Source organism: Acartia tonsa, chromosome 1 (genome assembly GCF_053477335.1).
Source record: "Acartia tonsa isolate MP-2025a chromosome 1, ASM5347733v1, whole genome shotgun sequence".
In the NCBI taxonomy this organism is placed as follows: Eukaryota; Metazoa; Arthropoda; class Copepoda; order Calanoida; family Acartiidae; genus Acartia; species Acartia tonsa.
Window position 1 is genome coordinate 16,210,598 of NC_137260.1, and position 15,828 is coordinate 16,226,425.

The window sequence follows — 15,828 nt, forward strand, 5'->3', positions numbered from 1 at the left end:
ATTTCTAACAAAAAATATATTATATTTACATAAAGAATGCATTTGTAATTTCATCAGAATAGAAAAAAAACTTTAATTATGAATAAAAGATATTTAAACACAAATTGTAAGTTTTTCTTAGATTTTTGTCAATATTTCTTTATATTCACTAATTGTAATCCTTCAATTTCTGTTCTTTGGATGTAAAAATAAAATTTGATTTTAAAAATATATTTTTTTCTTGAAAATATTGCTTTTTCAATATTATTTTGCCAAAAAAGTTATAAATTCGGCACATCTTTTGAAGTCTACTACAAGGCGTATTTGTGTATAGTTGTACGGGCACGGCGGCATTTCACGTGCTTTTTTTTACCGGCCAATTGACGCGTTTTCGCCCGTATCACGTGGTCTCGCCGGCCGGTGCACTAGAGTCACATAAACAAAACCGTGACAACTGTCCCCCGTCCCCTTTTTTTGCTTGCTGAAGCTGCACTGTCTGTCTGGGGGGAGGATTCGGGGGAGGGTTACTATACCGGCCGGCATATTGTATCATTGGATGGATAGAGAACTTGTACTTTACTACAGATTAAATATATATATTGATATATCAAAATTAAATATAACTAGCAAAGCTACTCTAAAGTTTAAAATGATTGTCTGTTTGTATGTCTACTCATAATATTTTGGATACAATGCTATCTTTGCTGCTAGATGTCAAAATGTAAATAAGCATCTAATACATAAATACCATAGCTCACTATTTTAAAAGCGAAGCTTTTTATTCGAGTCAGCATGTCCTTAAACAGTATCCTTAATTAATTATATGTATTGTTTCATTATCTTCGCTACGTATAGATGTTACTATACTTGTTTCATATATAGATTCAATATATTTTCATTAGAAAGATTTGATATTTTTCATGATATTGGGAAACTGAAATTTTATAATATATCCATTTAATTTGCTTGAAATTCTAGCCCTTAAAATGATTCTCTTTTAGTGAAACAAAAGTAAATTATTTTGGAAAGGCGGAATTTTTTTCTCCTGTGGACACACTCTATTTAGTAGAAAGGGGGGGGGGGACGGGGGTGTCCTACTTCAAAAAGTTTAAAACCTTTCGTAACTATCCAGCAGTTAGAGAGATCTTTTGCCATAGACACACACAATAAGACAGACAGACATCTTGTTACTTAAGGATAAGACTAGAAAAAAATAAAGAAAGTTTGAGTGTATGGAAATACGTAAAGAGCGTTGTTCTTTGTAAACAAAAACGAATTTTGTAATAATTAACTTTATTAATTTATTAAGTATAGATGTGATCTTAAAAATACAAGTTTGCTCTTATCTTCTTTTAATTAATTAGTCTACTTAAAAAAGATATAAAATAATAGTCTTAAATACATAGAAACATTAGGATTGCTATGGATATTAAACCTACTTAAATATGCTCCATAATAAAAGGAATGTTGACAAAAGAATTTTAACTTTAGCAGCCGTGATCGGACGAGAACTGGTGCTTTCAACATGGTGCAGCTGAGTAAATCTTATTTCCCCCATAGCTTTACGGACTGACGGACAGACAACGTGAGTTATAAAGAAGCTTCGCTACCGAAAACTAGGTGTTCCTATCTAATCTACTCTTTATTTCTATTAAAATTTTAAAAAGGAAAATAACTTTCAATGGTAGTAATTTTCATTATAATCAATTATGCAAAAAAAAATAAACAGAATTTTATTTAAAGTGTCATTAATCATACAAATATCAATCATTTAAATAGAATATAAATATTTTTCTTTATAAATAATAAATATATACTATACTTCTTAACATTATTAGTTTATTGTTTTTCTATGAAAAACTAATTGATATAATTATACTTTCTTAGATTCCTTTTTTATAGAAATATTATATCCAAAAAAAGGAATTAAACAAAGTACAAATGTAATATAAGTTACTGGCTCTAGCCTCTACAAGCCCCTCTCAACCCCCACACATAAAATAAAATAGTTTAAAACCATCAACAAGTAGGAATAATCACTGAAAATTAGAATTAAATTGATAGGTGGATTTTCCTTTAAAACAATTAAATGATGTTAAAGGGTTTGTAATAACCCTAACGTTACAGACAGACAGACACAAACACTATTAAACGCTATTAATAAAGAAGACAGAACGACATTCGAATAATTATATAGAGTAGCTTCACTGTTAAAAGAACATAAAAAGCTTTTACTTAATTTATAAACAATTGCTGTATGCTTTTAAAGTATTTTTAAACATTTTTTTTGGACTAAATAAAGTATTTTTGTTAAAATGCAAATTTTTAGACAGATAGAAAACAGGGATATGTAATTGGAAGATAAAATTATGTTAAACATTCACTAAATCCTATTTTTAAACTCCCACGCCTTCCTTATCTTAATTTAAAAACCTATTTCTATTTTTCGTCGGGCTCTATCCTTGCAGGGGTCTTCTAACCTGTAGCTAACTTAAGATCTCTGTTTACGGTTCATTTGCTTCATTTGCGCAATGAGGGAAGCGTTTGTCTCTTCTGTAGATTACAATTAGTGGTTGAAAAGTTTGGACAGCTTTGTGAACCAACCAAGCAAAATTCAAAAGCAGTCCCCAAAGTTGTGGAGCCTACAATCAGAAAGAAATATTATAAAAATTTGGGGACTAGTGTAATAAACAGCCCAATGTCCCCTCCCTTCCTGGGGAAACTGCTGATTATTTCATATTCCATTGTCCTGTCCCTTATTTTCAGAAGTTATTTGCAAACTTCCTGAATAATGGGAATAGCAAAACTCAATTTAATTTTGCGGACAAACAGACATACAGACAGTTTATATCATTTTATAGATTTTATAGGATATAAAGACATATGTTGTAAGATAGATAGACAGATAAATTACTTCCCAGTGGTGTCTATTACCATGATAAACCTAGAATACTTTGTTGACATATAATTTGAAAGAGGTGTGGTGTCGACATATTATATTTTAAAAAGTTATTCATAGCTGACAAGTAATATAAATTTGTCTAAATTTATTTATTGTATTCGATAAATTAGTACTTGGATGTTGCACCAGATTTTATGTACTTTGATAAAGTGATGCTCCTAGCTGGCTAAAATAAAGATACCCCCATTCAACCCCGTTACCACATCCCCTCCCCTCTCCAACTGAATGAACAGACTGGCCAATTTTTCCCCTGTCAATAAATCCACGTATTTCGTGGTTCATACTGACCAAACTATATATAATAAACATGGTAATAACTGACATGTAGTCGACTAACTAATGGTTGTGTATTGTGTTGATAAAATAACAACACGTATGTCTAGCAGGGTGTGCAAATCTAAACATTGCAAGTTATTTACATCTTCATTTCATATCACACAGACAGACAGACAGAGGGATAGAGAAGATAGGAGGAGAGAAAGAAAGAAAGAAATGGAGAGAGAGAGAGAGAGAGAGAGAGAGAGAGAGAGAGAGAGAGAGAGAGAGAGAGAGAGAGAGAGAGAGAAAGAAAGAGATAGAGAGATTGAGAGATTGAGAGAGAGAGAGAGAGAGAGAGAGAAAGATAGAGAGAGAGAGAGCGATATAAAGAGGATACCAAATTAAAATAAAATTCTACGCGGTATTGTTTAGTTTAGACCTTGAGAATTTAGAGAGAGAGAGAAATCATTAGGGATATAGGTATAGGACAATGGATCTAAAATTCATTACTTTGGGTAATAGGACTAGCGTAACTTTTCTTCTTTTGGCTAATTATTATAACTTTGGGTAAAGTGCAGAATACTGTTAAATAGTTATTTTGTTGTCCCTGTGAAATTTAGGGGAATGGAGTGGACATAAAGAGCAAATTTCATTTTAGATATCAAATGAGAAAGAGAGAGAAAGAAAGAAAGAGAGAGAGGGTAAATCCTTACATAGCAGTAGTTTGCTTCTCAAAAAAGAAGCAGAATTTGATGCAAAAACATGTTTATATGATATTTTCAAATTTTCCAATATTAGGTACAACTTTAGAACTAAAACTTTTTCAAATTCAAAACTTTCTGAATTTTAAGTGTCTTGATTCATATATATCATATATATTATCAGATATGAAATTTTGAAGTATATTTAATAATGGAGGATTTTTCACAATTTGGGGGGAAGATGTTTTTATGGGAAAGAAAAAAGCTGCACAAATGGGAAAGGTTAAAGAACTCAGACAACGTTTTTTTTTCTTTGAAAAGCTAGCTTTTAAATTCCTAAACAATATTTTAAAGTTAAAACTTTTTGATATGATGTAAGGATTATTACTAAAAGCTTTAAAAACTTAGCTTTTTAAGAAAGACTTATGCTTTATTGAAGACAGCTTTTTAGATAAAAGTGAAAAAATGCTGACCAGACAGAATACCATTTTCTCATAGACCAGGGGCAGACACTACTACAACACAACTACCACACAAACAAACAAACAGGCTGACGGATGGACAGACAGACAGACGGACAGACAAACAGACATTGCACACACTTGGAATTGTAAAAGTGAACAGGATTGAAAAAAAGTCTTTTTTGTTTGCTTAGCCAAAAATGAAATCAGCGACTAAACATACAAAAGTCAAACAAGTGGAAGTTTTTTTCTCAAGGAGAGAAGCATCTCTATAAATAGGTCCTTCCTCTGATTTTTGCAAATTCAGGTCTTTTGCTGTGTTATTACTGAGTATTTTAACACGGATGTCAACCTCAAGCGGTAGAGCAAACCAACATCAACACTTTATATGCATAATGTTAATTTAATTAACAAAATTATATATTTTGGCAGCATCCTAGTTTAGGAGTGGAGATACCCAGTATCATGAAAATTAAACCCCCCCCCCCGGGGGTATGCATCTATTTTGACACCCGGTATGCATCAATTTTGACCCGGTATATATTAATTTGGTCACCCCAATTTTTTTGCTTAAAACAGACAAATGGGTAATGAACAATACATAGTGGGTCAAAAATAAAGCATACAGGGTACTAAATTAAAGATAGGGGGTAAAAAGATAAAGGGTCAAACATATACCCCCCCCCCCGGTATGCATCAATTTTGACCCGGTATATATTAATTTGGTCACCTCAACTTTTTTGCTTAAAACAGACAAATGGGTAATGAACAATGGATAGTGGGTCAAATTTAAAGCATACAGGGTATAAAATGAAAGATACGGGGTAAAAAGATAAAGGGTCAAACATATAGCCCCCCCTCCCCGGTATGCAACAATTTGGACACCCGGTAAGTGTCAAAATGGATACCCCCCCCACCTTATAATCCTAGTGTCCATTGAGGTCGTTCCGCAGACTGAGATTCATCTTTAGCCCCAATTCTATTTCAAAGAGAGGAAAGGATTGAATGATGAGGTGATATTCTATTCATAATGAGGTATATAGTTAGACAACTGCCACTATCCATATGTTGTTTTGTATTAAACTGACTTTATTGTATAATAAAATTGTTTTCTAATATGTGTGTGGTGTAGAACATGTCATTTTTTTTACCTAACATTGATGAAAGTTTGTAGGTTTGTGCCTTGTTTTATTTAAAAATTGAGACTCCTAGTGGGAGATTTTGTTACTAATATATAGGGCCTGAAATTTGGCCTGGAATAGCTGAGGCTTCATCCTCAATGGAGTTATGAGATGATTAGACTGCTCAATAAAATGGACCATCTCCTTCCCTTGTCATGTGATGGACACAAAAGAGGCAAGCTATTTGCAATAAAGCAAAAAAATTGGGGTGACCAAATTGATACATACCGGGTCCAAATTGATGCATACGGGGTGTCCAAATTGATGCATACAGGGTGTCAAAATAGATGCATACCGGGGGGGGGGGGGTAAATGTTTGACCATCTATCTTAATTTTGTTGGTGTCATAGGAAAATGTTATTATAAAACTTTGGGGACTAGTGTAATAAACAGCCAATTGTCCCTCTCTCTCTATTTCTACTGGTGCAATTAATTCTTATATTAAAGTAACAGGATGTCTAACTGTCTTTCTTTTTCTCAGAGAGAGATGAGACAACGGATTGTTTATTACATTTGTCCCCAAAGTTTTTTTTAATAATGTTTATAAGAATTTTGGGGACCTGAGAGAATTTTGTTTGGTTGGTTTATATTAAGTTGAGTTTTCAAAGTTTAAACCACTAATCGTAATCTAAAGAAGGGTTAATTTTGTGAATCATGTACATTAATTTATTTTACATTGTCTTATCCCTTTATATACCTACTTTTTTTCTATGCAAGGATCAGCGGGCCAATTTGGTTTCTTTAATTCATTGAAGCTTTGGGTTGGTTTTGAGTATTTTTAAAAGCGAAGCTTTTCTATAATTAGGGTCGGTCCGTCTGTCCATCCGTCCGTCACGGATAGCTTTTTTCGTTAATTTAGACATGTTAGAATTGTCCTATTGATTTCAAATTTTGCATGGTGATTCCTTGAGTAGTTAGGTATGATTTAGAAAGCGTAGCAACTCTATAATCATTACCAAAATGTCCGTACGTCCATTTTAAACATGTTGATTTTTTTTACTTTTTTAAATATCTTTTTCCGTTAATTTAGGCATGTTAGAATTGTCCTATCGATTTCAAATTTTGCATGGTGATTCCTGTAATAGTTAGGTACTAGTTAGAAAGCGTAGCAACTCTATAATCATTACCAGAATGTCCGTACGTCCATTTTAAACATGTTAATTTTTTTACATTTTTAACAACAAATTTGTATGTGACCTAATTATCCGATTGGTCTGATTTTTGGTATACTGATTCCTGGAACAACAAAGTACAATATTATAAGCAAAGCAACTCTATAATCAAGTCCATAATCATTATCCTGTATCAAGCAGTTTTTCAACAAATTTACTAACAATTTTGCTTTGACTCTTATACATTCGCATTCTGATTATTCAGTTCTGACATTATACAAGTGTTAATGTCCGTTTGTCCTACCGTTTCAGAGCCTCACTTTTATGGATGTTGTCATCCGTGTTTAAAAACAATTTCTATAAAAGTACCAAAAGTTTTTGAATACAAAAATAATGAGTATGTATTTAAAACTTTGGGCACTAGTATAATTAACAGTCCAATATCCCCTCCCTCCCTGTTTATAATACTGATAACCAGTGGACCTATTGGGTTTTTTATTCAATAAAGATTTTTCTCGTATTCATTCGAATCCGGTGGATATGAACCGGTTCTCATCAATATGAAAAAACTATGTCTAGCATCATATTATATCCAGTTTTCTACGAATATAGAAATGTACAATCATAAGATTAAAACTAGTTTTAATCTTATAATTGTACATTCTATATCCGCGGAAAGCCATTTATAATACGATACGAGAAATAACTATGAACAGTATTTTCTTAATTAACAAATCTTTATATAAAAGTAACATAATCAGTGTATATCTGTCTTTGTGTACCGAAGGATCTTGATAACCGCTGAACCGATATCCTTCTCCTTTACAGTGTAGCTTCTCATAGGTCCTGGGAAGGTTCATAACAAAACATAACATAATAACATAATAAAAAAATACACATATCTTCCCCCCCTCCAAAAAAAGATTTTACTATATCTTTTTAATTTATAATAAACTAGCGACTTCGCCTCTAAGGGCACTTGAGATGGATAGGGAATTGACCCTCCCCCCGATTTGAATTTTAGTTTTAAAAAGATGAATTTGAAAAATAAAATGTTTTTTTTTTTTAAGAGTGGTGCGTGGTACCCTTACACAAAATAGTTGTAAACCTTCCCAGGACCTATGAGAAGCTACACTGTAAATGAGAACTATAACGGTTCAGTGGTTAGCAAGATCCTTCGGTACACCTAGACATACACAAATCCTTACTTTTTATATAAATAAGAAATGATTATCTAAATTCTTTAATTTAAAAAAACAAATTGGTCCACCGGTTATCATGATTTTGTATATCCGTATCATAAACAGGGAGGGAGGGGACATTGGACTGTAAATTAAACTGGTGCCCAAAGTTTTAGATACATACTCCTTTATTTATGTGCTCAAAAAACTTTTATTAGACGAAGCCCAATCTTTCCTACTTTTGATTCCTATGACGTCATAAAAATGAGGGAGATGAGAGGAGAAGTGGGAAAGAAAACCCTTAAAAAGAGGTAGATAATCTCTCATTTTTATGACGTCACAGGAATCAAAAGTAGGACAGATTGGGCTTTGTCCTTTTTATTATATTCTAATTGGTTGGTTAGCAGTAATGAAACACATATTTCAACCAAAAGGGATCATTTTGTTTATTATTATAAGGGATGTACATCAATTTTTCTTATACTAGCGGCCACGCCCCTAGAGGCCTCTCCCCCAAAATAGTTAAAAACCTTCCCGGGACCTATGAGTAGCGGCCCTGTTAAGGAGAACCCGATCGGTTCAGCAAGATCCTTTGGTACAGACAGACAAACAAACAAACAGACATCCTCTTTATGATAAGGTTTATCTAATCCCTTTAAATAAAAGTAAAATAATTTTATTTCAATAGGACTATTCAATCATCAAATATCGGGACTTTGGTACCCAAAATTGTATAACAAGGTTAGTAAAAAACTTTGGGTACTCTTGTTAAATTTTCATTGGTTGATTCTTTTAAGTATCTGATATTAGTGTCTAAATTAACCAACCAATAATTTACATCTACACACAGTGGTCCTCAAGGCAAAAGAAGTTTGACAAAACCTACCATAAAAACGGACTATATGGCCATCAAATATACACATTGGAGGGCCAGGAACTGATTTTCTTAAAATCATAGCTGTTCCTTCTTGGGGTTTATTCCATTTTAAAGTTAACAGACCAAATTTCCTAAAAAATCAAGGTTGTTTGTCGCGATTTTGTTGCTTTGGATTCAAACCTATATAACTTTGGCTGTATGAAAGACTCATGAAAGCTAAACCTACCATTAGAAAGCCTATTGAATGACAATTTCAGACATAGCTTTAAATTTTTTGTAGCTTTCTTACTTTTTGCTCTACAAGGAAAATTGTAACCAAAGGGAGAAAATTTATTGATAAATCTATTTTCAGAATGGCCTTCACTAGGGTATTTTGATATAAATTTTTCAGGATTTTTCTTATGTTCAGTGATTCTTTTGATGACAAATGCAAAAAATACACTTTCATACATTTAATTTGGTATATTTGCATTTTTTCTACCTTGTGCCAAAAATTTTTTATAAAAATTATAAGTTGGTGTATATTTTTTTGTCCAAAATTGTACATAAATTTCAGGAATAAATATTAAGAACCATCAATTGCTACATTTTACATGTGTAGTTTTAAATTTCCTATATTTATGGTTGTGTAGGAGCCTCAAAAATGCTAAACCTACCATTGTAAAGCTTGTTGAACACTCTATCCAAATAAATCTACAACTTTAAAAAAGAATTGACATAAAAGGCTTGCACAGGATTTATGTTAGGTGTAATAAATTTCACCAAAAATGTTTTCTTTCCTACAAAATTTGGAGTAGAAGGGAGGTTACAAACCAGTAATAGTTATCACATGTCCTGTTTCAACACCAATCTATGGAGGGGGTGTGCCCCCCCCAAAAAAAATGGTGCAGGGCTTAGATTCCCCCCCCCTTTCCCCACCTAAAAAGGGAGGGGGGTAACATTTTGATAGTTGAAAATAATGCGAAATTTAAAAATTAAAAAAAATTTTTTTTTTCAAAACTCAACAAGATATAATATACCCCCCATCTGGACCCCCTCCCCTATCCCATATCTATGGGGAATAATTCACAGTTGGGGGAGAGGGGAGGGGTGTAAAAAGTGCATGAAGAGTCATCATTATTGCCTCTTAGGCCATGCACAATGGTTCTCCAATCTTCCTTTGTTTGGGCACGTTTTGAGGCAATGCTGAAAGATGGAATTTTTAAATCTTTTAGTTCACTTAAAGGGACTGTAAATGTAAATTTTTCTCATCTTAATATCAAATCTTAACATTATCTCATTCATAATATCTCACAGATAGAGCAAAATGTGCTTTTGTTTGGTTAAGAAACGGCTTTTTCCGACGATTATTATAAGGTACAGGGAAAGGAAGAAATTTTAAGTATTATATAAAATGTGCATTAAATTCTTTTTTTCTCCCATTATAGCTAAAATTTAACTTTTTCACATAGTTCTTGATTTTTCCTAACAGTTAAGCTAACTTTTAACATAATCCTTGCTTTAAACCAATGTATAGTTACTTAGAAATTGATAAAATAAGCAATATTTTTTATTGAAAACCAAATACAATAACAAAGCTAGAAACTGTTTTTTTTTAGTATCCAATTAACTTTAGATGGCCCATCTTACGCCCACCATTAATTACAAAATTTGTAAATAATAAAGATGCAATATTTCTTTATAAACAGTCTGATAAAAGTGTAAACTAATTCTCCAAAGTGGGTTGTTTATAGTCCAACACAATAAAAAAGGATATTATCACTTCAAATAATCTCTGAGATTCAACCCTTTGTAAACAGTAAGGTATTTTTTTGTCAATAATACGAACTTAAAATAAATCTTTATTACTTAATTTCTACGTTATTACAGCATGAATTACCAATTTTATGTCATAAAATAAATGCTTAACAGTAAGTAAATAGTTTAAAGTATATGTGTTAAATATCCCTACAAACATTTTAATAAAGAAAAAAGTTCAGATTTTCCCTGTTTTTCCAGTTTTCCCTCCCAAAATACCAAAAAATCAAGGCTTAAATCCTTGATATTTTTGTTAATACGACGTTTTTAGTTGATCAGTTTATTGAAAGGTGCTTAGAAAATGTTAAGATTTGATAATATGATGAGAAATTTTTACCTTTACACTCCCTTTAAGTGTTCCCTCCTCCAGGTTGTTTTTGGTCTACCTGGTTTCCTCTTTCCTATTTGGGGGTTCCAAGTCAAGGCCTGGATTTATCATCATGCCCTCTCCTTAGTGTGTGCCCCAACCATCACCATTTCCTCTGTTTTATTGTCAGTTTAATGTCTGACATGTCACTGCGCTCTAGAAGCTCAGCATTAGTGATCTTATTTGGCCAAAAGATCTAGTGGATTCTCCTGAGACGTTTATTGATATATGTCTGTAGCTTGGAGACCACTGCTGTGTTTAGGAACTAAGTTTCAGCCCCATACAGCAAAACAGAGAGAACATCTTAACTTGGTCTTTATGGAGATGTTGTTGGAATTCCAAATTTTGTTCAGTCTGGCAAAGGCTGTCCTAGATTTGTTAATTCTAGCTTTAACATCTGTTAAAGTGCATCCAGCTTCATCAATTTTACTTCCAAGATACTCAAAACAATCTACATCCTCAAGAATTTGGTCTCCATTGGTAATTGGTTCTTGGGAATTTGCATTTAATTTGAGTATTTTGGTTTTAGGAACATTAATTTCTAGTCCAATTTTCTTGGAAGTTTCAGCTATCATGTTAGTCCTTCTTTGCATTTGACTTCTATTGCTTGTTAACAAAGCAATATCATCAGCAAAGTCCAAAACTCCTAAATATTTTGGATTGCCAAATAGCTCCCAGCAAATGCCATCATTACTTTCACAGTTCTTCATGATCCAGTCAAAGGCAAGGAGGAAAAGGAAGGGAGAAAGAAGGCATCCTTGTCTGACGCCTGTTACAATCTCAAAAAAGGTTGATAGTTTACCTTTATACATTACATTTCCACCTCCTTTATGAAAGACTAGCGGCTTCGCCCCTAGCCTCTAGGGGCTTCGCCCTATATAGTTTTGGGAAGTCAACCCTCCTTAATAGAAATATTCAAAAAATTATTCTTTGTTTAATTACTCTGTGGTAAAATTAAACCCAGGTTGTGCGCTTTATGCACAAAAATTTTAATTTGTAAAAATTAAACCCAGGTTGTTTGCCGTATACACAAAAATTTCAATTCGTAAAAATTAGACCTAGGTTGTTCGCATACACAAAAATTAAAATTTAAAAAAAAATATTTTGATTTTTTTTTTGGGGGGGGGGGGATTCATGGGGGCTTCGCCCCATGTTGCAGTGGGGTTCCCCCACCCCAATTACTGGTTTTTGTTTTAAAAAAATAAAAAAATAAATTTTGGAAGTGGGGATTTTTTTATTTTTTGGGGGGTTGGGGTGTTCCACCCCCCAAGAAAATAGCTTAAAACCACCAGAGGACCAGTAGGTATATTCCCAGAAGGGTAGAGCCCAATTTGATCAGCAGTTACTGAGATTTTACATAAAATGTAAAAAAAAAATTTGGGGGGTTGGATTTTTTTATTTTTAGGGGGGTTGGGGGTGTCCCACCCCCCAAGAAAATAGCCTAAAACCACCACAGGACCAGTAGGTATATTCCCTGAAGAGTAGAATCCAATCGGTTCAGTGGTTACCGAGATCTTAAGGGACAGACAGACAGACGGACAGACGGTCAGACGGACAGACGGACAGACATCAAGCTACTTTGTATTATAGATAGCTTTAATGATATTGATTATCTTTTCTGGAATGCCATAGTGTCGGCAGATTTTCCAGATAGATCTTCTGTCTAAAGAATCAAATGCTTTTTTGTAGTCAATGAAGTTTACTAAGAGCTCAGAGTTCCATTCCTTGGATTGCTCTATGATGATTCTTAAAGAGGTCACCTGATCAATATTGGAACGGTTTAGTCTAAATCCAGCCTGATTAGGTCTTAGCTTTTCATTAACCTTTTTCTTTATTATATTAAGAAGAATCTTACTAAGGATACGGCTAGGTACTGAAAGAAGCATTATCCCTCTGTAATTTCCACATTGGGTCAAGTGTCCTTTTTGGCTAATAATGAGATATGTCCATTCTTCCAGTCCTCTGGGCATAACTCATCATTCCATATCTTTGTGATCAAAGGTAGGAATGCCTCAGCTGATGTATCTAGGTCTGCTTTTATGACCTCAGCTGGTATGTTATCAGGTCCAGTGGCCTTGTTATTTTTCAAATTTTTAATGGCCTCTTTGATTTCCAATAGATTTAGCGCTTGACAGTCAATGTCAAGTGCATCTAAGGGTGGAATCTCAGTTTCTTCCTCTGGAACTGGAAGATTTAGCAGTTCAGTGAAGTGCTCTGCCCATCTATTTGGAATATCTTCATCAGTTTTAAGGAGTGAACCATCCTTGTCCCTGATGTGTGATCCTGATTTGTGTACTTTACCTGCAATGCTCTTAGTAATCTCATAGACATCTTTCATTCTATTTTGATTAGCAGCATTTTCTGCTCGCATAGCAAGGTTTTCCAAGTGTTCTTTTTTGTCAATTCTGACACTTCTATGGATTTCCCTGCTGAGCATCTTATACAGGTCTTTATCTTCTGGAAAGTTTATAGAAAGTGTCTTTTGTCTTACATCTCTTCTTTGGTCCATGAGATCAATGGATCTTTTAGTGATCCACGGCTTTTGGTTAGCCTTTTTGAAACCTAATTATTCTTGGCTAGTATCATTATAAACTTTTTTGATACTTTGCCCAATATCTTCAACTCCATCTTCCTCTTGAAGAGTCAACAACTCAAATCTGTTCTTTTGAGTGAGCTTAAACTCTTGTAGCTTTTCAGAGTTTTGACGGGTTGTTAAATTATATTTCTTCCTGGGGTTAGGGTTTGAGTCCTGCTTTTTAAATCTAAGCCGAACTTTAGAAGATAGAAAATAATAGTCTGAATGGTCCTCTTTCAACCCTGACATCAAGGAGAGAACCTTTTATACATCTAGATATACAGATGTGGTCTATCTGTTTAAAGGTTCTTTGATCTGGTGATCTCCAGGTGGCAGTATGAATCTTCTTGTATTTAAAGATGGTTCCACCAATGACAAGTTTGTTTTCAGTACAAAAACTTACAAGTCTATCACCATTGTCATTTTCCTTGCCATTTCTTAAGCCTAGGCCATATTTGCCCATGACTTCTTCTAAATTCTCATTATTACTCCCCTCTTGAGCATTGAAATCTCCTAGGAGCATGGTCAGGTCCTTTTCTTTATGACCATTCTTAAATACAGAGTCAAGCTGGTCATAAAATTCGTTTTTGACCTCTGTATCTGCTTGTTCTGTAAGAGCATATGCTACTATAATTCTCAGATTGATGTTTATATCCCCAAAGAATGGGGGAAGTTACCAGAATTTAGAAGGGGAAGAGTTAAAAAAGATGAAAAAAATTCCCAGAGATGTCTAAGGAGGTGGGGGGAGAGGTTGAAATCACCCCCCCCCCCCAATTTTTAAAAAAAGATATATAGCAGATAATACCCCCCCACCCCATAAAAGTGTTACCCCTGGGGTAAATATATTTTAGGAAAATAAAATAAATTTCAGAACTTTTCATGCACTTTTTACACCCCCCCCCCTCTCCCCCAACTGTGAATTATTCTCCATAGATATGGGGTAGGGGAGGGGGGCCGGGGGGGGGGGGAATGTTATATCTTGTTGATTTTTGAAAAAAATTATTTCTTTAAATTTTGCATTATTTTCAACTATCAAAATGTTACCCCCCTCCCTTTTTAGGGGGGGAAAGGGGGAGGGGCACCTATGCCCTGCACCATTTTTTTTTGGGGGGGGGGGCACACCCCCTCCATAGATTGGTGTTGAAACAGGACATGTGATAACTATTACTGGTTTGTAACCTCCCTTCTACTCCAAATTTTGTAGGAAAGAAAACATTTTTGGTGAAATTTATTACACCTAACATAAATCCTGTGCAAGCCTTTTAAGTCAATTTTTTTTTAAAGTCGTAGATTTATTCAAGAGTGTTCAACATGCTTTACAATGGTAGGTTTAGCATTTTTGAGGCTCCTACACAACCATAAATATAGGAAATTTAAAACTACACATGTAAAATGTAGCAATTGATGGTTCTTAATATTTATTCCTGAAATTTATTTACAATTTTGGACAAAAAAATATACACCAACTTATAATTTTTATAAAAAATTTTTGGCTCAAGGTAGAAAAAATGCAAATATACCAAATTAAATGTAAGAAAGTGTATTTTTTGCATTTGTCATCAAAAGAATCACTGAACATAAGAAAAATCCTGAAAAATTTACATCAAAATACCCTAGTGAAAGCCTTTCTGAGAATAGATTTATCAATAAATTTTCTCCCTCTGGTTACAATTTTCCTTGTAGAGCAAAAAGTAAGAAAGCTACAAAAAATTTAAAGCTATGTCTGAAATTGTCATTCAATAGGCTTTCCAATGGTAGGTTTAGCTTTCATGAGTCTTTCATACAGCCAAAGTTATATAGGTTTGAATCCAAAGCAACAAAATCCCGACAAACAACCTTGATTTTTTAGGAAATTTGGTCTGTTAACTTTAAAATGGAATAAACCCCAAGAAGGAACAGCTATGATTTTAAGAAAATCAGTTCCTGGCCCTCCAATGTGTATATTTGATGGCCATATAGTCCGTTTTTATGGTAGGTTTTGTCAAACTTCTTTTGCCTTGAGGACCACTGTGTACAGAAGATATTATTTTTGTCTATCATCAATGGGTACGTACATCAATTTACTGTCCAAAGTTTTAAATCCCGGACTTTGGACTCTAAATTATACTGGTACCCAAAATTATATAACAACAAAAAACTTTGAGTACTCTTAAATTATTAATGGTTATCCAAATTTTTCACCCAATAATTTTCATCTACACAAGGGGTAATTTTGTCTTTCATCAATGGGTACGAACATCAATTTAACGGCCATTGTCTTATCCCTTTAGATCCATTAGTAAATCTTTATCATATACACACATACATAGACACACACACACACGCACACTCACACACACACACACACAAACACACACACACACAAACAATCTTTATC